The 26,178-nt window shown below is 39.4% G+C and overlaps 1 long non-coding RNA gene across 2 annotated transcripts; it reads right to left on the bottom strand.

Moving 5' to 3' along the window:
* Positions 1–12,848: 12,848 nt before the first annotated feature.
* Positions 12,849–26,139, bottom strand: LOC121141810. 2 transcript variants are annotated; one of them, XR_005878744.1, is made up of 4 exons: positions 25,996–26,139; positions 25,125–25,177; positions 19,826–19,867; positions 12,849–13,036 (listed from the first exon to the last, which is right to left on the bottom strand). It is a non-coding gene; the product is annotated as an uncharacterized LOC121141810 (long non-coding RNA). The 2 variants fall into 2 exon arrangements; XR_005878743.1 differs by lacking the exon at positions 19,826–19,867.
* Between the last annotated feature and the right edge of the window lie 39 nt (positions 26,140–26,178).

Genomic DNA, 26,178 nt, shown 5'->3' with positions numbered 1-26,178 from the left:
TTTACTGTAAATCTTTACGTTTTTCTGGCCACGTGTCTTATTTGTAAAACTGCGGCTGTTTCAAACTGCAGCTTTTCTCCAAGATGGCGGGCGTAAGCGTGACTCCATCTTACCGCCTCAGTCCATGCTGACCTCCAGCAAAAGCTTCCACTTACAGCTGTATGTACAACTTTTAATCGTTAGCAGGGTCTCTTAAAACAACCTTGCTGTTTTATTTTTCTTTTTATGCCGAGTCAGGAAGACTCCGGTAAGCGAGCCACGTGAATCTCAGCTTGTGGCTATCTAAACAGAGCCCACCTGAGAAAAATGCTGCTGTCAAAAATCTGTGCTTCTCTCTGTTCCTAAAATTCCTTTAAAGCTTTTGTCATTCTACGTGGAAATTCATCATCCCACTCCTGACACCATTTTGTTAAGAGAAGCTTTCCTTGAGAGGAGCCTTCCCGCCCGCCTGGTTCCAGATCCGGCATCAGTCCCAAATAAACACACAGGAGGCTATATTAATTATGAAGCTGTTGGCCTTGCTTGTTTCTTACTGGCTAGCTCTGACTTAAGTAATTACCCCATAATTGTTAATCTAAGTATGTCTCTTACCGGAGAGGTTTCCGGGCTTCCTACCCCAATGGCGTTACATCTGGACTTTCTTGTGTTTCTCCTTCCCAGAATCCTCCTGGACTCCTAGCCCCACCTATCTAGATTCCTATCGGCTCAACAGTACTTTATTGACAAATAACAGGCAAATAACAGGACTTCCCCAACACAGTTTTTTATTATCTAGACCAATTAAGAACTACATTTGCAGTTAAATTATGTGTGTGTCTTTCCTGTGGCTTCATTCAAAAGCCTAGTCTAGCAAGAATCAACAAGGGGTGTTTAATATCAGTGGATACAAGCAGCCACCTTTCTGGGATTGTGTGCACCTGCTCTGAAATAAGCACAGCTACTTTCTGGAACCATGTGGTGCCATGAGAATTAATATTATAAAGTGAACAGAACTGTATAATAACATGGATGCACTTGAGAAAAAGACAAAGTGAACACAGGGATCAAACCAGGCCTCCTTGCTAGATTCCACTGTCTGACTAGAACATGAGACTCAAGCAGGTAAACATTTTATTAAGTCTCCCTTCAGAGTCCTGTGCACAAGTTTATTTCCATAGCCATTAAAGTGTTTTTCCTACCTAGAGAAGTTATGAGGAGCTCTGAATAGCTTGCCTTCATCACTTCAAATATGGGTTTCCCAACAAAGTGTCAGGGATTTCTTGAGAGCCTCAGAGGCAATATTTTTACTTAAAAGTTCTTTTTTAAAAATCAGGTATAACTTCCCAAACCCACTCTATTCAAATCTGTATATTTTTAGATTTCTGAGTAGACAAGAAGGCAAACCAGGAGATAAGAACTCTATTCTGAGTAAGAACAGAGCACAGTGGCAGAAGACAGGCTTTCCCCTTATAAGTGTCTATGACAAGATAGATATATCAGAGAGAAAGTAGTCTAAGACTGAAAAACAGTGTGCAAATTTGAATTTGAAAAACATGACAGTTGATTGTCCTTGAAAATCAGCTGCATAAATAGGTCTAAGGAATTAGAGGGTAGGCTGTGCCTAGACAGACAGTGAAGATACAGCAGTGTGGTCACTGCATTTATGTTTAGAAGCAAAGCCAGAGGTAACTCTTCACAATGGAAAACACTAAAGATGCATCAGTTCTTATAATCCCATGAAGCCAAGGACAGGAGGACATCTGTGAAACTAACTTACTAAGGTGGTGCAAAGGGCAGACTAATCTTTGTCGTTTATTGTGATCTTTCAGTGACAGAGGAGACTCTTGCCTTCTTTTAAGTATTAATCTATATAAACCTATTTGAGGATGCTGGCAAACAATAAAAACATAGATCTGTGTGTAAAATATGAGTTAACACACTAAAGTGCTAAACTTAAGCACGTGAGACTTAATGTGTCTCAAATCCTACAGTTTACATTTTGAATCCTAGATTCACACCATTTTCCTGTCACTGTCTTCACATCGAATTACCTCACCTCATTAGAGGTTTCTATACCACACCAGCTGTTTTTGGGCACATTCGCTGCTGTTTAAATTTTTTAAAGCACATTGTTAAAACTGGTGTTGCTAAAAACTAGAACAGAATGGATGGCGGTAAGCAAAGGTGACCAGAAATGAGCCACCACACAAAGTCTTCAGGGATTCTCAAGCATAGGGCTCACACAATGATGTGGAGAAAGCCAGTCCCTAAGTACTGCTCTGTTGCGCACATAATACCACATCTCAGAAGTAAAGAAATAGTTCAATAACTTTCTCAAGTCTTTCGTAAAGATCTGTTGCCTTGGATTAGAGTGAGGATGCTAGTATTTCAGAGATTTACCAGTCTTGTAGGGAATGTAAAGTGAGAAATCTGGAACCCAGTGTCCATTATCATGTAATAGTGTCCATATGCATGATGGCATCTCACCTTTATCTACTAATATTTAGTTTCATGCCATTGTTAAACAAGGAAGAATGAGCATGAAACTAATTTGCTACTCCACCGTAACAGTCCCAAGTGTCAAGTCAGACACTGGACACTTCCTGCTGAGCTGCTGTTTCTTCATGATGCGGGAAAACTGTCAAATACCATAGGGTCCACAGAGCATTCTCTTCTGGACAAAAATTCTGTTTCTAATTTAGCATTGTAAGGACAAACTCTATGGTTTGGCACAGACCAGTTCAATGCAGCCCTCAGCAGCTGACACTGGTTTGGCTGACGTCACATGATCTGTATCTTTAAGAGTATGTGATTGAAGATTACCAGGTACAGGATTCACACAATTGTCGACATAAAGATCTAAAGGGACATATCAGACTAAATGTTCCTCTCCAGAGCATCTTCCTGGACTTAACACCCTTGCACTACAACAGTTCACTCTTGTAGCTGTCAGCTGAGTCTGTCCCCTTGCCAGGTTGACCACACTTGCCAGTTCCTATCTTTCTCTTCATTCCTTGGAAAACAAAAATGCTCCAAAGAGATACATCAACTGATTTCTAGTTACAGAAGAAAAACATACTGATTATTCCAAGTGGCATTTGCGTTTTAAAGAAAGACAAGTATGACAGAGTATAGCCCTATCTCCTGGTCTATGCTAATCCCTGACTCTCCAGGTACTGGAACCTCATGCCAGTAGCTTCCCTTGTTCCATCACACTCTACACAGACCCCAGTCTTAGGACACTCACCAATCAGATAATGAGATTTTCCAAGTTACTGCTGACAGAATGATTACTGCTGGACAACTGATTTACTGTGAACCAGAGAACATGAGACATCATATCACATCACAGATGCTAAAACACCAATTGAGGGCAAACAGCACATAGCTACAACAAATTCACAGAGCTCTCAAACTCTTCCAGAAAAACAAGCCCCTCCAAAGAACAAGAGAAGCTTGATATCCAATGCTAGAGATGCCAGGGAACTTGACCTTTACAGTGTGGGCATCCCTACACCACTCTGAGTGGGCAGTTAAGTAATTATCACATACATGGAGAAGTTTGTGTGAATAAGACAGTAAGCCAAAAAGGTCTCTATGACAAGAGTCGCTTAAAAAAACAAAAGACAACTAGTAGACTTTTTCAGTGCCTAGCAGTCACCAATGGCTATAATGTAGACTCCAATCTCAGCCTGGGGTGGAAGTAAACAGTGAAGAAATCTACCTGAATGTAAGAAGAAAATGCCGAAGCCTTCATGTCATGTGAAAAAACTACACAAAGTTTAAAATCCAGTCATTTCCAGCAGCTGCCTTTGAAGTAAAGCACACAGAGGGTGAAAGTTTTGTGCTCGTGTAAAGACTGAATGAAGATTATTGAAATCTGTGGGAAATCTAAACCTGCCAAAATAGGAAAGGTGTCTGTCCTGCACAACCAGCTCACAGCTCTCTAGGAACCATCACATTCATTTTCTGATAATACGAATAATACAAAAAAGGTGTAATGCCTGCTGAGTCAGCTCAAAGTTTACAGCAATGCAACGTTCTTATAGTAGAAAAAAAAAGTGAAAATACAGACCCTTCCTTCTTTTGTTTATATACAAATGCAAACACAAATGTTAGTATTTTACAGAACTTTTGACACATAAGCCATACCAGACATAAGTTTAAGGATTTACACTGTCTTGAACCATCATCAGTAAGTACACAACAATATGTAGATGAAATGTATAGCAGGAAAAAAAGAAAACAGCGATTATAGGACCCATAAAATACCTAGAAAAACTGACTTAATGTTACTTGTTAAACCATCAACTATTAAAAATGCTGACCTCAGAGAACCAAGAAAAACAAAAAAAAACAAAAAACAAAAAAACAACAACAACAAAATCAAGCTCTTCAAAACACTGTTAAATGACATACAAATAGTCGTCTTTGTTAGTCATGGTTCTCAAATGTTTTATTTTTGTTTTGTAGTGATATTTCTGTCAAGATGCGTGGAGTCATTTAAGCTGTGAAACTTTCTGGTATCAGTGACAAAACCACTTCTTGAAGAAAGCATTTGGGAAAAGTGAGCAAAGAGCGGGAATAACAAGCCAGCAAATGTCCTGGGCACTGTGCTAAAGACACCGTATGAGGACTTCATCAAACAATTCCCAATTGCATAAAGTAGGGATTATTCGCTTTCCACCTCAGAAATGAAATGGAGGCTTGGGTAGCATCAGAAACCTCCAAAGTGTTAAGCAAGGAGCTCCTGCAGCCTCTGCTCACCCTGAGAGCTCTGTCATCCTTTTAGGCTCTGATCTGGATCTTCCACATAGCCCCCAGTAGTAAGAAGCACCACTGTTACTTGATAAATTGCAACAAATCTCCAGCAGAGAAGAAAAGGTAGAGCTGTAGTGCAGGACAGCAGGGGCTGCTCGGTAGGAGTGAGGCAAATAAAAGCTGTGTACCCATTCGTCAATACAGAAAGCAGCATGCACAAATGCACCAGTGGAAACCTTCCTCCTGCTGAAGACAAACTCTCAGGGCCACAGGAAATAGGCTGGTGAGTGCTACATGTACACTCTCTTGCACTGAAGCTGGTGCCTTGACATCCATTATATTAACTTAAAAAATAAATGCATTTAAATACTGATGCAAATTGAAAAGTCCCTCTCCTGTTTCTTTCGGCTTCCCAGTTCTAATGCATGTTTCACACATGCATTCCAATCAGGACTATTTCTACTGGCAGAGATCCCATTGTGATAGTGCCCACTCTCTTAGTTTGGGTTTCTATTGCTGTGAAAAGACACCATAATTATGGTAACGTTTATAAAGAAACCTTTAACTAAGGAGGTTCACTTACAACTTTAGAGGTTCCGTCAACTGCTGTCATGGCGGGGAGCATGACAGCGCACAGACAATTGTGGTGCTGAAGTTGAGAGTACTTACATACTGAGTTGACTGACTGTCACACTAAGTGAAGCTTGAGAAAAAGACCTCAAAACCCACCCTCACAATGACACACTTCCAACAGAAGGTGTGGCCCAGATTAAAGGTGTGCCCTCCAGCCTCAAGGTCTTGTCTAAAGGTGTGTGTCATCCATTCTCCTCCAACAAGAGCACACTTCCTCCAAGTCCATGTCTCCTAATAGTGCCACTCCCTATGAGTTTATAGAGGCCAAATACATTTAAACTACCACACCTACAAACTGTATGTGAGGGTGTTCCAAAACCTTCTGCAGTAGATGCCAGAGCCAGGGTAAAATGCTTTAAGAGTGTAAGAAAAGGAAGGAAGGAAGGAAGAAATGAAGGAAGGAAGGAAGGAAGGAAGGAAGGAAGGAAGGAAGGAAGGAAGGAAGGAAGGAAGGAAAGAAAAATGTGGGGATAGTTTGTTTATGATCTAGCAAATAAAGCAAACTGAAGATGAAGATCAGAAAAGCAAAACAGCCAACCCCTACAGAGTTCTTACCTCTACCAAGGCTCAGACCAAAAGAGTGATCCTGTCCTCAGTATGACTGCAGACTGAATACACTGCACTTCTGTCTCCACCTGCTTTATATTCCCCTCTAGTGCTAGGATTAAAGTACCACCACCACCGTCCAGATTTTATGGCTAACTAGTGTGGCTGCTGGGATTAAAGGTGTGTCCCACCACTGCCTGTTTTTTATGGCTGACTAGTGAGTGCGACTAGCTTTGCATTCTGATCTTCAGGCAAGATTTATTAGATCATAAACAATCTATCACCACAATTCCCATTTTCTGCCCACTATAAACAAATAACATTATAAGTAACATAAGAGTAACCATATATTCAGTTTGCATTATTTGTTAAATCATAAGCAAAATATCACCACAAAAAAGAGAAAGAACTGAAGTAACATTGGGTTTTGCTGCTTTAAAATGAACATTAATTTGCAATATCTGCATTTATGAATCTTACAGTAGCTGAAGTCTTTTAATAACCATAAGAAAAATGTCAGACCCATTAAAAAGTAGTCTTCAAACATAGCACCTACTCTCTACCACCTCTTGAAAATACAGCCAGGAATTCCTTGGGATTTCTGATTAAAATCTTAGTTGCATCAGAATAGAATGTGTTGTTTGCATTAAAAATGACAGTATTAAAATAGTTTCACTGTTTCCTGTGCCTTAAACTCATCTTCTTACTAAAAGCAGCCATCTAGCATGACACAAAAATTTGAAAATTTTGTAACTACAATTGTAATTAGCTATTTACCCAACAAGAAACTGTGGTGTAGGAATCCATGATGGTCAGCACCTTAGTGTATAAACCTCAAAAGTAGTGACTGATCACAACATGAAACTGAAACCCATCCATACTAGCACCCAGAAGAGAATAAGAAAACCATGGAGGTTCTTGCTCCAGGAGCAACACTGTCAGTCAGTGTATGATGCTCATGTGCAGCCTCCTTCCACCTCCATCCAAAGCTGCCTTGATAGACAGGTTGAGTCCATCTTTGACAGTAACTAAAGCAGTGCTGCCTGCCCATACTCAGAGCCAGTAGTCACACTGGCAGGAACCTGACGTTGTTATTACTATTATATTATTATTCCTTTTGTTTCTGAGATTAAAATTTCATCCTTCTAAATTTTCTAAATTTTCTCCTTCTAAAACCTCCCATATACTTATATCCAAAGCAATTAATAACACAAATCGTGAATGTGATTTTAAAGGTGTTTAGTATAAAATCTAAGTTGCTTGGTGTAGTGAGGCAGGCCTTTAATTCCAGCATTATTGAGACAGAGCTAGGTAGTTCTGACACAGTGAGTTCTTAGTCAGCAAGGGCTACAAAGTTAGACCTGTCTCAAAAAAAAAGCAAAGAAAAAGAAAATAAATTGAAGAAGGAAGGGAAAAAGAGAGTTGGGGAGGAAGGGAGGGAGAAAGGAAGGAAAGGGAAAGAAAGACTTTTCCTTTCTAAGAAAGCATGGGCTCTGTTGCCCTGTTTACAAGGTTCCCTCTGGTAGTTTCTTCTTAGTTTAGTGATGTGTGCATTAACTACTTTGGATTTCATTGTCCTCTATAAAATGGCCATCCACCTCTTAGCAGTCAAATGCCCTTTGTTCTGTCTGGGAGGATAATTGTGGTTACTTTTCTGCCTCAGAGATGCCAAGAATAGTGGGTTAAAAAGATGAGGGAAGATAACCTGGTAACTGGAAAGGGATACGGTGAAGGAAGCATGGTACTTCTCCTTATTAGTCACTCATGGCATTCACATCGGTAAGACTTTCTCTCCTATTGCAGGTGCTAATAGGACCTATGTCTCTCTCCTCTGATGACATCCTTTGACAGTGGCAAACACACATTACTACCTTGCTTCCCTATTATGTTGTAGAGAAGAAACCCTAGTGAGCAACTTTGAGAGATCTCCCTTCACTCAGCATACTTGCCTGGGTATTTACATAAACTGTTGCTGTTTCATATTCTTTATTTACTGTATAATTGAAGAATCCATACCTTTTATTGCTGAGAATGATTATAATATTGTTGGTGATGAATTTATACAATTATTTAAGGAGAAAGGGCCTTTTCATAAGACAAAAATCCACCTCCTAACATAGGTACATCTCCAAAGTGCTCATGACCAGATTGGGAAAAGGATTCAGTAGGCAAGAAAGCTTAGATTTCCAAGATGCTATAAGAGCAAGTTTTAAATATAAATTATTGAAGAGCTATGGGCAGCAGGGTGATTCCTCAAGCATAGTAGATAGGTCGGATAGTCCTCACCTCGTCTGTGGTGGAAAGTCTAAGTTTGCTTTGCAGGAGCCTCTTTGTCATGTTATCTGCTCCTGGGTCCTCTTTAGCCGAAGAAAGGATCCACTTAAAGCTGATCAGCTTTGTGGCTATTTGGTGTTTTATACTGGATGGGGCCACTGATGCACCAGTAGTTCATTTCACACAGGGAGAGGGTCCTCGGTGCTGTTCTAGACTAATCAGCATTTCCTTTCCAGAGCTCCCCTTTCCAGTCTGCTTTTCCTCGGAGCCACAAAGGAGGACAGAATTTGTCAAAATAAACGAATCCCATTCTGCCAGTAATCAGAATCACTTCTGGAGCTTTTAAGCAATGTATTCTTAGGGACCTTGCCCAGCGCGCTTATGAAGCACTCTCTCTTAGGGCAGGACTTGGAGACGTTTTTCAAAATCTCCCTTTGCTGCTCCAATTACACGGAGAACGTATGGAGGACACAGGTGCCACTCACTCCCCATCCTTACTATGTTTGTGTCACCTCATGAGGCAGAATCTTCTTCTAGACTCCAGCCTATTTTCACTATGGTAGCTGGCCAGTTACCACAGAAAACCTGTAAGGGTTTCCAGAACATTCATCTGGAGTGTAGAGGGGTTTCACTTTTGATACTCAGGTAGTATGAAGATGTCAGCCTGTGGCCCTGCTCAAAGCTAGTGCTCAGTGACAGACTGCTAACTCTGGCAACTACACTGTGTCCTGTGTAGCTGACTTAAATATAAACTGCAAAGTCTTTCTACCCAGAACACTGGTCAATGGGTCATCAGAGAACCCCGGGCACTCAAATGAGATTCTGGGGACAGGCAATAACGTGTGGTATGATGAGCAGTTGTCTACTTGGGGATGAAGGATGGTGTCTGTAACCAACTCCTACTCAAGAAGTCAGAGGCTGGAAGGCACACAGTTTTGTTTCCCTTTATTAAATCTGCTTCTGGGACCCAATAGAATTTTTTTTAAATCCTTCACAAAGAACACCTTTTGCAATCAGGAATATAGGTGAAATCCTTCTCCCTCTCTTGCTCTCTCTCCTCTCCTTTTCTTCTCTCCCTGTTCTGAGTGAGTCTCCAAGGCAGATCATTATCCAGGCAAAAGAAAGAGTGTGTGTGCTGCGGCCATCACAAGGAGGCCTGTGGGTTTGGGCCAGGAGCAGGAATTCCCCACACAGACAGCAAGTCGGCTGCTGGGGATGAGCTCGCCAGCTCTACAGAAAGCCTCTCTGTTCCCAAGCACTGAGGTGCCCACATGGCGTGCTCTGGAGGCCGCAGAAGGAGGGACGGTTTGAAAGGGGTGTTTTTTTCCCTAGAATACACAGTGATCCTATTTCCTTAGGGGTGCAGTAAAAACTAGCCATGAATAGATTGCCAAATGCAGCTAAAAGCCAGCAAGGATATTTATCTCCTCAGGCTGGAGTTGTTGGGATGGATCTCTGGGACCAACTTTGAATACTCAATAAATCAAAATGAAAGATTAAAATAAGAAAGCATTTGCTAAGCATGTTTGCAAAGAGCCCTTTTATATTGCTTTTTCTCCACTGTGATTTCACTGGCTTTTTAATCCAATAAGAAATGTTCATGTACTTGATGTGGGAAACAAAAACAGGAAAGGAAAAGGCAGCTGATTCTTAGAGCTTTGGTTCACTTGAGATTGCCAGGTAAAAGAAAATCCAATTACTAAATTTAAATTCATTTGTTTTATTAAGTATAAAACAAAAACAAAAACCCCAAAACATTCCCTCAGGGCACACGGATGCTTAACAAAAGAATCTATTGAAGTCTATTCTTTGATTCTGTTTCATTAAAATGTACAGACTGATTTCCTGTGAAGAGCAAGGAAGCCCCATCAATAATGTTAACAACTATGAATACTGTGAGCATGTGAGCTGACAGAATGTACAGCGAGACAGTTGCCAGGACCTAGTCTCTGGTGTCTAATGTGAAAGTACCTTAGTTGTTTAGAGAAAGATATTGCACAACAAAGTTTAGGAGGTTCTTTCTAGTTTAGGAGTTGCCTGTTGCTGTAGCTTGGCCTAACCCTCTGGACAGCAGAGAACTCTCTGCTTTTGCAAAAGCACAATCTGGGGCCTGGTTATCTCTTCTGAGTCCAAAGCAGATAAACAAGTGCTACAGCTGTTCTCCTTGGGGGTGGGACTTCACCAACTTGCACACCTATGAGCTCACAGAGGGTACAGCATGGTAAGCAGTATCCCTAAGAACTTTTTAGACTGAGCCATAACCTTGGGATCTAGTGACTATATTTAGAGATAGCCTTTAATGACATAATTAGGGTAAGTCAAGTTATTAAGGTGGGTCTAATTCTATATGACTGGGTATGTCAACATGCCCCTGCAGGAAGAGTTGAAGACATAGCCACATAGCAGAAAGGAGCACCTGAAACACAGAGACAATGGGAGGATATACAAGCCCAGAGGGAAGACTCAGGTTGGATCAACCCTGCCAACACTTCCATCTTAGACTGCAAACAAATAGATTTCTATTGTCTAACACAGCTGGCTCTCGGTGAGAGCCAGTTAATACAATTTTGAACAATGCCCAGGACTCATCGTCTCAAGATTTGAAAAAAGAGGGCAGAAGTTCTGCTGTAAGAACAGATGAATTTCTGATCTGCCTAAAGAAGGATTACTCCCTAATGCCATGAGACCACATCCAATACAAAACAGTGTGTGATAAAACACATAAAGTAAGCAACTATGTTCATGCAGCCTCATGAGATGACAAGACTCTGCTGTGCACTTGAATATCTCTTCACAGGAGAAAGCCTGTGTTCTAATGCACATAATGATGGAAGTGAGCCTGTACCTAAGCCAAGAAATAAAAGCCTACAATCCAATTTGAACAAAGTCTAGCTCTCAAATGACAGTGTATACATGTCTGCTGAAAACACTCAGCAATGGGTCATTTGGAAATAGAATACTTTCTTTACCCCCAAACCTCTGTCCATATCCATCTTCCCAGGGAAACAGCTTTCCAGGGATTGCAGGCAGATAAGAAATAGCAACTGATGGACAGAGCTCTCATGATAAAATACAAATGGCACCTGAGAATAGGAGAGCCAGGAAGCTGTCTAGGGATTTATGTAGGCAAAAGCATGCTTTTCAACACACATGCATGTGCACGCACGCACATGCACACACACACACACACACACACACACACACACACAGCATCATCAGTTCACTTAGAATAGACCCCCTTTGAACAATTTGGTTAGGCTTTCCAAGAAACTTCCAAACCACTATAAGTTATTGCTGTTAACCTTGGTGGTCACCCAGATGTGAAAGTTAAGTGTTCATGACTGAAGACACCATGTACTTTGGACACAGAACGCAGAGCATCTAGACTGGATCTGACTTGAAAGACTCTTTCCTGAAAACTAGCTTTAACTGTATAAGAAACTACCATGCAAGCTTCCAAGAAAGGGAAGCAACCACTAGTTCTAACCAGCTTTGATGACTATAAACCGTTAACAACAACCAGCATGGCAAGATAAGCTTAAAGGGTACAATAGTGGCATGCATATCTTAGTGGTAACCAATGACTCCTAATTGGACTTCTCCTAGTTGTCTGCTTAACAAGAGGAAGACAAATGCTTGATATTAGAAACCTAGCCAATTCCCTAGGACTAATTAAGTTATAGATTTTGGAGGAGAATCCACAATCAACAGCTGATTAAACTAGCACTGTTCTTTAGTACTTTGTAAATTTTTACCCTTATGTCCACAGATAAGAGCAGCACTCAGCCTTCATCAAAAAAATCTTGATTAAACACATAGAGGTCCTTTCAGACAGACATAACTTATCAAAATGCAGAGAACAAAAGGTTGTATTGTGCCCAATTCCATCTGCTACATAAACAACACACGGCCTGCTTCTAAGCTTCTGCTACTTAGCTACTCTTCCCAACTTGGCACCTCTTCCCCATCCCTTGCATGTGGGTCTGCCTGGTGACTTGAACAAGTGAAATGTGCTAGTCTCTGATGATATGACTTCAAGGAACTTTAGCATCCATTCAGGCTCTTTTTGCTACAAAGAAAACTAAGCTTCCCTGAAGATGGAAGATGAGAGCCTAGTGAAAGAAACTAACCCAAGACAGTACAAACCCTTTACAAAGCTAACTGGGCCCCTCTCCATCCTATGAAGCCACCTGATATTCCAAGACCAGTAAGACTGTACAGAAGAGAAATCTAGAATACTACGCATGGAACTTCATGTGAATAATGAAGTAAAATTGAGGCCTCTAAGTTTCAGTATAATGTGTTTTGTAGAATCCAGGTATTTTCAGAACTTTGCTTCAGATATGCAAGCCTCCTTGTGCTTTCTCAAGCATATCATGCCTGGACCTATCTAAGGGATTGTTCCAAGATCTTCTATTTCTTCTACTGGTTTCTGTGAGGTTTCTTTTGCATGGTCAGTTTCTATGTGCAGTTTGTGCTGTAGAGGTTGTCTTCTGGGGAGGATTCTCCTAGCTCTTTTTCTTACTGCTGTGACCTATTGCTGTTATCTAACACAACTTATATGTTTATTCTCTATCCTATTCTTATTTATATGGTTAGTTTCCATTGTTGTGCTATCAAGGACACAGACTCCTAAATTAAATTGTATTAGCTTAGGAAATAATGGCTGTTACAACAAATAGACTCAAAGCAATCAGATAGGTATTTCTCTGAGATCCAAGGCATACGTTCCAGGCTAGTAGATGGTCTTGTTGCAGAATGTGTAAACCTTATTTTCCATCCAAGTCTTCCAATATACCCTATAGGTGGACTCAGTCTCAAGGAAATTCCTTTGTCTTGACTCCTGGGAAGGAGAAAAAGTACATTACTGGATAGCTTGTATCACAGAATTGAATGGCACAAAACCCTCCTGATCTCTTTGCTATTCCTACTGGCCAGGCCTTCTGGTACTGTGGTCTAGCTGGGTAGGTGTGTGACCAGCTATTTGACTATGACCATGTTAAAAGGAGATTTAATGCAAGAAAGCAATTTTGCCATTATCCCTCACAAACCAATGCCTATCCCAGGAATTGTTGCTATGAAACATGTACCAGAAAAACTACAATGGAAATTGATAATGAGAAAGAGAGCTAAACGATACACGGCTTCTCTGATGGATCAGTCTCACAGAACACAGGGCATTGGCATGCCAGAGAGAGTGTAATCTACACAACCACAATTTGTGATTGAAGTCCAGCCTTATAACTGACTGGCTAGTTTGTGGGCTAATCAAGCCACTCTTCTCATCGTCAGCTTCGTTTCCCAAGATCTCTTCAGGAAGAACCATGAGATGGACTAGAATGCAGAAAGCAATTCTGAACCAAAACGGTGAGGCACCAAACAAGTAGCTAAGTACTTTTTGATACTGTAGTCATATTGGAACACCCTTCCAGAATGGAGTCATTAGGAGAATTCTGGGTGCTATGAGGAAACAAGAGCCTTGTGATGTCAGTTTCTTCCAAACCCGAAATTGATCTTGCAATGTGTTTTTGTGCTCCTGCTAGGTATAGCAGACAGGTGTGCATTTACTTCACATAACTAATTATTGCTTGCTGTTGTTATTCAGTCATGCCTCTATGGAAAAGCATGCTTTAGTCATGTGTAAATTGTCTTTGATTGTATACAGCTTATACTCATGAGAACTTTACTCTGGTAACCCTTCTTAACCCTGAGAGTATAAATTGTCTGAAGCTATAAATCAAGTTAGCTATTGCAGGAGACTTTAGTCTGCCTCATTTATTAGCTCCATTCTCCGAGATCCCACTGTCTCTAGAGTGGTAAAACAGTCATACCATATCCGTTATACTTGAAGGAAAGAATGAAAGTCGGTATATGGCATTGTATCATATCACAGAGGTGATACTGGCCACTCTTAAGTGATGGCTTTCTTAATGTGGTGATAAAAATAAAAGCAAGCAATATACTTACTTAGTGTGCTCACACAGGTCAAGCATGCTTAGAGACCAGTGAGTTCATTAAGAGGGTACAGGAGATGAATCCAAAAGGTGACTCAGCAAATCATAGCAGGAGTGAAGAGGAGGACTGCCGTGTCCAACCCACTGTCTACACTGAGATAAATCACACTCTCCACATTGCACTGGATTGGCCACTTCCACCACAGAGCAACAGTGGTTTCTCCTCAGAGACTCAAAGTAATAAGTTCTTAGCAACTTCATTAAGACAAAACCACCGAATTTCTTCAAAAATGCTTTTATAAGCCTCGTAATGCTATGATAGGGGTTGTTATAAACGGTCTAGAGTAAGAAATATTTGTCCTGTACCCTTGTCCTGCAGTCCTTGGCATCTTCAAGGATTATTATCAGTTACCTTGTGTTGTCCATCAGCTAGCAACTTACTCATAAGAAGAAAATACAAAAATGAGCCAATTTTAATCTCAGCTAAGAATGACCTCATTAATGACTATAATATGAAGTTTCCAATTTTTAGTTTTTATTGTTTGAGAACTTCATATATACATATGAAGTTGTTTTAACCAAAACTTCCCACCACTCCATTCTTTCAATTCTTTCCCTCTTCTTCCCACTACTCACTTAGTTCAACTTCACGTTTTTTTTCTTTTTCAACACTGATTCCTTTAGTGTTTCCTATGTGGGTATGGACCAACAACTATGGACCAACAATATCCTCTGGAGGATTGCATGTCATGGGCCACATCCCTGAAAACTGACTTTACATCCTCCGGGAGATATAAATTTCTAATAGCTCCTGGTATAGGAATAGTACCTTGAGTGTCTTATCCACTCATACTGACATTTTGACTGGCTTGATTTTGTGCAGGTCTTAAGCGTGCAGACCAGGTACTGTGATGTCATTTGTCTGACAACCTGTCAAGACTAATACTGTTTCACTATTATAGATATATACTCGATATATACTCACTATGGCTATTATAGGCTTTTGGTCGTCCTTCTGTGATTTCTGAGCCCTGGTGGTGATGGGGATGGTGTGGGTGAACCATTTATATCTGAGAACTCCACAGTCTCATATTCTCTGCATATTGATCAGTTGTGGATCTCTACTAATAGTTATCTACTTGAAAAAAAATTTCTTTGACGAGGTTTGGATAATGCACTAAATTATGGGTATAAGGGTAAGGACTTATGAGACAGTCTAATAATATGTCAGTTTAGTAGAATAATAATAGGTTTTCCCCTATGGTCTATGACCTTAGCCAGTTATGAGTTTTGGGCCCATCCAACAGTACATGGCATGTGTTTTGTCTTGTAAAATGGGCTTTAAATACATTCAGAAAGAGTTTTGTTACTCCCATAACACTCAGGGTATGATTGCATTAGCTGGCATACCTTGCCAGGCTAATCATTGTTGATTAATCATTGTTGTAGCTCATAGGATTTATAGGTGTCTAGCAGTGTTGATGACATTTCTCACTCAGTAGCATACATAGAATCTTTCAGCATACATAGAAGCTTCCAGGTCAGTGTCTAGTTTGATTTATCCATAACCTATGATGTAAGTATATGAGTTCTTCAGCAACTGTTCTTGCTGGCAAGTTCTGGGGAGTAATTGTCTTAGTTAGGGTTTCTACTGCTGTGAAGAGAACACCGTGGCCATGACAACTCTTATAAAAGACAAATATTTAATTTGAGTGGCTTACATTTTCAGGAATTTAGTTAATTATCGTCATGGTGGGGAGCATGACAGTTTGCAGGCAGATATGTTGATGGAGAAGGAGCAGCTACATGTTGTTATGTATATGACAGGAAGTAGACTGAGACTCTGGACAGTATCTTGAGCATATATCAGACCTCAACAAAGTCACACCTACCCCAACAAAGCCATACCTCCTAATAGTGCCACTCCCTTTGAGGAACCATTTTCTTTCAAACCAACATAGCAACCAAGAGCAATGTCAATAGCCCGTAAGGTTTGGAAGGGATCTAATGTGTCACAATGACATAAAACTCAAAATTAACTCATAACTGGCAATGCCTTTTTATTTGGAAATAAAAAGTAGGTTTCCATAGCATTTTCAAAGGTCTTTAGTTATTCTATCTCATACTCCTTTTTCTGTACTGCCCTCTCATATCCTGCCCCCATTTAGCCCTTCCTGTTCCATTCTTCCCCATTATCCCCCCTACTGTTTGAACTCTAGCCCCTTTTCAGATGGATAACTAATGATTATTTTTCCTATTCTTACACTTCACTTAAACAGTGATATCCTCTGCTACATAGAAGCTTTTCAGTTTCATGAGGTCTCATTTGCCAATTGTTAGTATTAATGTCTGTGTAACTATAGTCCTGCTCAGAAAACTCTTTCCTGTCCCAATAAATTGAAGCTATTCCCCACTTTGTTCCATTTCAAACTTGAGTTTAGTGAAGGATGAGAAGTAACAACCGTTTCATCCTTTTACACACAGTTAATCTTGTTTGACCAACATCATTTTTTGAAGATGGTATCTTTTCTCCAGTGACTAGTTTGGTCTCTTTGTAAAATCAACAATGTGTCTGATTTTATTTCAGACTTTTCATACTGTAGTTCTTCAATGTAACTTGAAATATAGGGTGGTGATACTTTCAGAAGTGTTGTTATTCTTCAGGATTGTTTTGATTATATCCAGTATTTTATTCTTCTATGTGATTTTTTCCATTTCTTTGAAGAACTGCATTGGAATTTTGATAGAGATTGCATGAATCTGTGGGTTGTGTTTGGCAGGATGGCCATTTACACAAAATGAATCCTCCTAATGAGCATGGTAGGTCTTTGAATCTTCTGATATTATCTTAGTTTGCTTTCTAATGATGATAACATACTTACCAAAATAAAATTGGAAAGGGTTTGTTTCAGCTTTAAGTTTACAGATCTATCACAAAGGGAAGTCAGGTCAGGAACTCAAGGCAGGAATCTGGGGCATAAACTAAGCAGAAATGATGACAGAACATATACCTACTGAGACCTGGCACTATCCACAGTAGGCTGAGTCCTCTCACATCATTGACCAAAGCATGCCTCACACACTCACCAAAGGTAATCTGATAGGAGTACCACAGTATAAAATACAGTATCACTTTAAAAATGCCACAATTAAAAAAAATCAAGACCTTTAAAATTCACATTCTCTTTAAAAATCCTTTGCCTTTTTAAAATTTCAAATTCTCTAAATTACAGGTTTTTGTAAACCAAAAACTAGTTATTATTTTCTTGGGAAGAACCATAGTACAGTCACAATCAAATCATAGCAAAACCAACACCCAACAGTGTAAATCAAATTCTATAGCCCAGTGTCCTGTAGCTATGATTCACTCATGGTCTTCAGAGCTCCAAAGGGCTTGAAAAGCTCCACCTCCCCAGCTTTTCCATGTGCAGGACACATAGACTGCCTCATGGGCTCAGGCTCACTCTACTTCATACCTGCTGTTGTCCTTCACAGACATCACATGTCCTTGGCATTGTCAGTATGTTGGGGTTTCTAGTGCAACTAGGCTACACATTCACCAGTGACATCTCTTCAGGGACTCCAATCCCTTTAGATGGTGGCATGCTTCAGCTTCTCTTTATAACATTTTAATTTCTGGGTTTTCCACCCTAACTGAGGCTGTACCTTCTCCAGGCCTCTCACTATATCAAGTATCAACTTCTTGCCATGAACCCTGCAAGAGTGTCATTGTCATGCTGTCAAAACCAGTAATTCAGGGGAGATTTATATACATTACTATCTTGGCTGCCACCTTAAGATACAACCTTGACCCCTTCTGGATCACAGATCTTCATGCTGATCCTGAGGAAACATGTCTGAGAATCTTTCACCATAATATGTGGCTGGCTAACAGCTGTTTGCAACTCTAGATCCAGGGGAATCTCATGCTTCCTATTCCATGGGTACTCACATGCACATACTCATACATAGTCATATACACACAGAAATTTAAAATGATAAAGATTCTTTAAAAATAAAATTTAAACTTTACATATAGACTAAGAACCACTGATAGATTAATCATGAAGGTTTCTGTAAGCCAGTCTGGGTTTTTATTTAAATGCATAGCTCTCCAAACCCATAAAAAAAGTTTTGAGTTCTTTGAAACTGCAAGTATGAGATTCCCTAGTTAGATACTGCCAGTCCATTCCACTTTCAGAGACTTTACTAATGAAGAGCCATTGACAGCCTTCAAGTAGACAACAAATGAAATCATTCCATGTTGAGCTGACTACCATCTTCTAATGTTCTGGTTAACTGCTAATATTACAGCAAATCCTAAAACTAGCAGCAAACACTTTCCTGCTTCCATAGTCAGCTTCTCTATTGCCTGATACTACTACCTACAGAAATGAACTATTTAATGACTATATCATTTTAAACCACATCTCTATCTCCTGACTTCCTAATCATGCCCTGTTAGTCAGAATGAGTCATGTTTTTTTTCATAGAACCACATTTCAGGATTGATTGGTACTGCTTGGGTAACCCCAAAGACACATCAGTTGTGAATTTCCACAGAATAAGTTATACACATTTTCCACATGTTGAATACATTTGGGAAAATGCAGAAGCAATGGCCTATGTACTATGGTCTCCTGCCTACTGTAGGTATTGAACAGTTATGTGCATGCAATCAGTGTTTCATAGGCAGCTCTTAGACTTTCCAAACTGAAACTTTGACCTCATCAAGAATTTATTTCACAAGGACTGATGAAGAAGGAAAATGTATGTGTTTCCTTCTCGGTCACGTGACCTGTAAATCCAATACATTTTTTAAAGAAGGGTTTGACTCTAATTCAAATGTAGTTAAACTAATTGCATAATGTGAATTCATCCTTGAAAGTAAGATAAAATAAAAGCCCAATATTTCAAGTCTGAACTATCAATTATAGGAAACTAATTATCTTCATGTTCAAACCCAACTTTGTCCCAATATGTCAATTTACTAGGCTACATTTGGGTAATGCATTGTTTGACATGATTTCACTCCAAATAATTCAGTGAAGCTGAAGACTGTTATATGTTCAAACACAATACAAATGAAAAACATAGAACATTGATTCACAGAGTTTCACGGTCATATTCAAATATGCACTTAAACATAAGCTATAAGACTGAATAGATATTTACATACCTTTCAAAAAATTAACATCATCTGTTTGTCAGTACATTAGCTTTCTGTAACTAAAATAAATATTCTAGATAATCAGTATATAAAGAAAAAATAACTGAGTAGTGGTGGTTTTTAACTACTCAGTCACATTGCTTCAGGACGTCTGGTGGGTGTAGCAGAGCATGGCAGGAGCCTGAGGTATAGCACATCTGCTCATCCTGGTAGGAAAGGAAGATAGGAGGAGAAGAGGCTGATGTATCTCTACTCTTTTCAAGGGAATGTCCAAGTTATGCAAAACCACCTACTAGGCAATACTACCTGAAAGTTTCACATCCCCCCGTTACTCTGAGATAAGACCAAGACTTTTACATGTTTGCCTATAGGAAAAACACTATATCCAAACTATAACAGTCAGGAAGAACATACTTCATATGTGATCTGAAGGTTGGTTCACTATGATTTTTTTCAGAGTAGGGATGCAAAAGTAAGGATATAGGAGACCTACGTAGGATGCCCTTACCTGTTTGAAGGTAGGAGTGAGACTGTGTGCTGAGGGATGTGCCTGGTGTGGGGAGAAGCAAACAAAATAGGCAAAAGAGGTCACAGATTGCTGAAATGAAGTTATTGAACTGGAAGACATTGTAAGGTTGTAAAGAGTGATTACAAGGCATATTCAATACCCTTTTAAGTATGCAAAGCAGTTATATATGTAGTAGTTCACTTATGCTGTTCTAGCAAAGCACCGTGAGCTGGGCAGCTCTCATAACTTTCTATTGTTCATTGTTCTAGAAGTTGAGAAGTCCAGGATTGAAGAAATGGAGATTCATCATCTGGCGAGGCAATTTTCTTGCTGTGTTAATAATTAACACAGGAGGAAGAAGCTCTCTAGAGATTTATAGAGGTTTTAATCCTAATAATTGTTCTACCCTCCTTACCGAAATGCCCCCAAAGCTCTTTCCTTTTAACCCTCCTAACAGAATATTCTGATGATAGACTGTGAATTCTAGGGGTAGTGGAGACAATGACAATCATTCAGGTCTGTAAGATGAAGGACAAACACCTGCAGATCTGTGATAAAGATATCTGAAAGCTGGATGAAATGGTGCTCATGGCTGCAATCCCTACACTTGGCAGGATGAGGCAGGAGGATTGCTGTGAAACTGAGTCCACCTTGGACTATATAGTGAGATGCTGTCCCAACAAACAATGGAAATATAGAGAAGAAAAAAGAGAACGAAGGGAGGAAGGAAGGGAGGAAGGAAGAAAGGAAGGAAGGAAGGAAGGAAGGGTTTTGTCAGTGTTCTGTTGGCTAGAGTTCATTTTGTTGTTTTAGATTGATGCTGGTGCTAATGATGATGCTTCCTTCTTTCTGTGTTTCCCACCATGATGGACTCTATCACTTTGAAACAGTGAGCCCAATGAGTCACTCACCATTGTGAGCATAGGCCTTCTCCTCCATTTCATGTGTCCTGACCAGAGAATACACCTAGCCATTCTCAACATCAGGCCTTCTTCCCCCACCCCAGCAAAGTGAACTGCATTACTTTCCACCTTAAATTACTTCTTCTCAAGTGTTTGGTCAAAACACAGTTACATAATTACATGCATTTCAAAGTTCATCAAATTTTGATCTGATAATTGATGGTCTTTACTTTGTGTAAATTAGATCTCAAAAATGTTTTCTAAGTTTATTTGAGACTTGAGTGGGTTTTTAATTACTAAAATGCACATGGAAAGTATTCTAAAGTAAAAAAGATCCTATATGTATTCTTTTTTGCTGTATGACAAATGAACAACCTGAAACAATACTCATTTATCTCACATTTTGGGCATGTTTGACAAGTTTTTCTGGTGGGGTCTTCCACAGCCACATCATAGTTTCAGTCATCCTGAGGCTAGGGTAGGGTAGATATCTACTTCCAAACCCACCTAAGACATTGATAGAATTAGCTTTCTGTTGGTGGAGGGCTGGAGTTTAAATTACCTGTTAAGAAGACATAGTCCTTGAAGTCTTTTGAATCTCTCCATTTTACTTTGTACTTCTTCTGCTTTTAAGGGGCTATGTGAAAATTAATTCTGATAGATTTTCAATGTACTTTCAGATACATCTTTATTCTCCTAGATATCTCATTTTCTGATAATGCTGGATATCCTAGCTCGTTATCACCTCTGAATGGTTTGTAGAAAGCAGTGCCTGGCCTTGCATGACCTAAAGACTTATTCCCTTTGTGAAACCTTATCAGAGGAGTGCATGATCTTTCCCAGATGTTCATGTATACCACACTGCAAAGTCATAGCACATATTAGTAACTAAGAGGAAGGACCCAGGAAAATATATAGGTATCTAACTAGACACGCCTGGATCATAGTGAAAATTTCAAATAACTATTAAAATGAATAAATATATAACACGGGAAATCATTTCTAGGACTTGCAGTATTAAACAAATAAATAGTCATTCCTAAAGCAAATTGGCAACTCATATGTGTAAAATATAAAGGTCCAGATGCTAGACAACTGGTTTTTACAATTATGAGTGTCAAGAAACCTTTCTTGACTTGCTAATTTCGAGTCCTGCAAATGTCTCTTCAAATGCCACTGGAGTGACTGGTCACAACAAATTGCCCAGAGCTGGAGAATGAGTGTGTCTGTTCCGCAGCGTTTTCAAGTGTTAGACAGTGTCGTTCTCAGGTTCTTTGCTGGTAACATTCATTGTAATGAGAGATCATTCTGAACAGATAATAGGTTTCTTGAATAGTGGACCAAGCAGTTCTTGTCATTTCCCCAGCAACACAGCCAACAAATTCAAAGGTGAACATTCCAGATGCTTCCAATAACATCCGTATAGTGATCTGCTGATACTGGCATAAAGTTTGACTTAATGAAGGAGCTGAGAGAGTACTGATACAAATTTTCATTGTATTCTTAAGAATCATCAAGTAGAAAACACTCTTAAAGAAGTGAAAGTCAGCATTTTCTTGGCATACACAGCCCTACTTTCAAACCCCAGCTTGGACAAAAAAGAAAGGAAGTCCAAGTTACCATAAAGTTATGATCATGGATGAAAGTATGTGGAATCCCCTAATGTTAGTACCACAAATACTGATCCCCCTCTCCTGTTAGAGTGAGTCCACAGTCTGACAGTCACAGACTTTCTATTGATATCCATTCTGAATAGATCCAGGTCCCCAGTGCATTCCATGACCTATGGGTTACCTCTGGAGCAGATTCTTAGTGCATGTCATGATCTATAGATTACCTCTGGAGAAGGTCCCCAGGGCATGTCATGATCTATGAATTGCCTCTGGAGGTCCAACTTTTTTTTTTAATGTGTATTGGTGTTTTGCCATGGGTGCTGAGTCCCCTGCTACCAGAGTCACAGACAATTGTTAACTGACATGTGAGTTCTGGGAACTGAACCAAGCTTTTTTTTTTAGAAGAGCAATCAGTGCTCTTACCCATTGAACCATCTCTCTAGCATAGTCCAGTATTTAAATATCTATAGATTGGCCAGAGAAGAGGCCTACAAGCCTGGAAGTGGTGAAATCTTGGGCAAGTATAAAAAATGTATTACAAAGATATGGAAGAGCTGTGTGATCACTTTCTTCATTTCCATTAGTAGGTTACAGCATCCTGGAATTCTGTAGGGAGAGTACTTACTCTTCCTGTGGTAGCTGTGGAAACAGCACAGTTCTCTTAAGTCTTGTCACAGGAGTTTGAGGTGCACTCTGTGTAGATTTCAGTCCCACAACCCCGTTGGATTTCTACGTGTGTTCATGCAATTTTAGAAAAACTAGTGTCTTTATTCATATTGCTGTCATGATTATCTGATAGCTACTTATTACGTGCCATGTCTTCATTTTCAACTTTTTAGGTTACATGTGAGTTGTAAGAATCCTACATTGGTAAACCTTAGGCATTAGTTTTACTTACTGGTCACTCGTGATTGTATTAACACCAGTGAGAACTGAGTGTGTATTCTGGGGAAAAGTCAGCTTAAAGAAAGCTTTTCCTTAGTGCCCTATTCCCTTTAAGGACTCCACTGTAGGTAGTAATCCCTCCCTCTGAGGTGCCCCACACAACATCTACATGGCTCCACAAACAGCAGCTTTGGAGACCTGTTTTTACCTTCTCATTGCACATTTTCTCCTCTGTTTTCTGTTAATACAAACCCAAACTGGGCCTTGTTAAACTTCAGAAGTATAGACAAAGGCTAGACAAGTGCACTTAAAGACATTGATTAAAATAAATTTACATATTGGAATAGAGAATGTACAGCACTGGATAAATTACAGTTTAGTGCTGAGTATTAGAGAGTAAAGAAGATTTCATAGGAATCTCAAAAGACCTGTCTAAAGAACTATAATTTCTAGTGGACAGAGATGAAATGTATCCAGAGGTCCTGATGTTCAATGCTCAATGGGCTCTCAGTTTTAAGAAGGGACTGTCAACATAGCAACTGAGCAAAAGACAAAATGACAAGAAATAGCAGTGGATATTCAACTCAAACAGCTGGCTAAACATAACTCCAAATTTTTATCATTATCTCTATAAAATAAATTAGTAAATTGAATTTAAATGATACAGTCAAATCAAGTTCTGTTTCTTTTATTAAAGCAATTATATAATATATTTCTAATACACCATAGTTGTATATCAATTCTATGATGTCATTTCCCAGAGAACTTCCAATTACCTTTGTCATAAAAAGTCCATGTTAAGAAAAACATTTCCACCAAGTCAAGGTCCAAGCTATTTATCATTCCAAAGAATAGCAAAAGGTAACCTCAAATTAAAGGAAACATTATAGCATTAAATAATCACTTAAATAATTTTTGTATTTAGAAAATGTCTATCTCAAGGTTCTTGAATTTTAGAGGGCTCTACGATCATTTCATGCACAGTAGAATCAGAGTGTAACACAAATGAACCACAATCTTTTCTTGTTGTGCTATCTGCTACCTTGATCTAAGGTAAGCATTTACACTTAATTGACTTACTCTTAGAAAACCCCAAGGCAATGCAGCCCTGAGTCTGTTCATCTCAAGCAACTGAGATTTACAAATACAAATTTTGATTGTCTTAAATATTATTTTAAAGACCTGCAACTAGTATAAAAAGTACAGATTTTTAATTTTTCATAAAATGTAATGAGTGGTCTGAATTATATTCATAGTTTGATGAAACATGCATCAAATAAATATACTTACCCTAACAAAGATACGCTGATTGTCTCCACAACTCAAGAAAGCAAGTTGCACACAATTTATGCAAATCTCTTTAATCCAATGGGATTTTAGGAAGCAGAGGAGGTTTCTTTCAATGGCTAAGAGATAGATGCTTGTCTGCTGTAAGCACTTGTCTATTTTTAATCTCAACAGGCTCCAATAGTGACCCTACTGTTTTTTCACTTTAAGGGAAAAATAGCAATATGATCTGGTTGAAATAAGCAATGTTCTCATCTATATGAGCCAGTGAGAGGTATCTAATGTGTCCTGCCTTCCAGGATGCCTGGGCACACTCATTAATGTGTTCACCACTAATAGAAGCTGCTCCCTAAGACACCTCACATGCCCATAGATTATGTCATTAGCTACTGACAGCCACACCTACTCCCTGACTTTCACAACTTCAATTCAACTCCAAAATACAGGGGAAATTTTTCTATGATTTTATGGGAAGAAAACATACTATATCCAGTCCTTCTCATTTGCTTCTACTATCTCAGAGTTTATCATCATCTAGATGTGAGGATTGCTGGGGGTCATTTCATATTGGTTAATATTTCTCAAACAATTTTCTTTAGCAAGGCACAGTACCTGGGGTTGCCAAGGGTTCTTGGTTCTGCTTTCAAACAGCATTGTAATTATTTCTATAAAAACAAAACAAAACAAAAAAACCTGTAAAAGAAAACCAGCCACTTCAACACTGGAACTGTTTCATTTTGGGTTGTTCCTTATTTTTGGCAGTATTTTTCTATTTTCAGTTGGAAAAGGACACTATGTTTTCAATAAACTACTGCGATTTCCCAGCCGTTGCTGTCTGAAGGCTCATGCTGGGCTAGCCCATTCATTTGGGTCTAAATTCAAACAGAGCATCCCATCTGTTATTGAGAAAAGCAGAAAGTGCTGCCGTGCTGCAGATATATAATGATTCTTTTTTTTTAACAGAGCCAGAATTTGTCTTTCAAATAAACAAGGCATCCATTTAATGGGATATATTTTTAAAAAGAAAGCTTGGGATATACCCCACACTTAAGTGGGAACAAATCTCCGTATAAGAGGATGTAACTTTAATTAACAAACTTAAAATTGCACAGTGGCTTTTTGCAAATTTAACTGACAACCTCTACCTCCAAAGTGTGAAATAAAAGGTGAAGGGGAGAGAGAGGGATGGGAGAGCAACACAGTTCAAGTCTAATTGTTTAGACTCACTTATGGTGACCCATTAGTCCTGAAGAAAAAGCTCCTCACACTTGAGCAAAAAGCCACCGTGACAATTTTTTGAATGACACACCTATTTCCCTCCAGCACTTCTACAGATCTCCCTGAATACCCTAAATCTCTCTTGTTCTCAACACCCAAAACATCTCCTACATAATGTGAACACTTTCATCTTAGACTTCTGATTATTTATGTGAAGGACTGTGAACCCAAAAGACAATGACAAATGAATATCAAAAACTTCAACCTGTCAATTAACACAATCTGCAAACACCAGGCTGGAATTCTGTAACTTGGACAGTAGGCTGCCCTGGGCAGACAGGGCTGGCAGTTTCAACCACAGGCTTTTCTGTGCCGGACTAGTCAGCCTCCAGCGCAGGAACCAATCGGCAACAGGACCAGCCGTTGCCATGGCTCCTCTGTGTGCAGG

Source organism: Mesocricetus auratus, unplaced genomic scaffold (assembly GCF_017639785.1).
Source record: "Mesocricetus auratus isolate SY011 unplaced genomic scaffold, BCM_Maur_2.0 Super-Scaffold_100008, whole genome shotgun sequence".
Classification (NCBI taxonomy): Eukaryota; Metazoa; Chordata; class Mammalia; order Rodentia; family Cricetidae; genus Mesocricetus; species Mesocricetus auratus.
The sequence above is the reverse complement of the archived record's forward strand: the minus strand, read 5'-3'. Positions and strand labels throughout refer to the sequence as shown.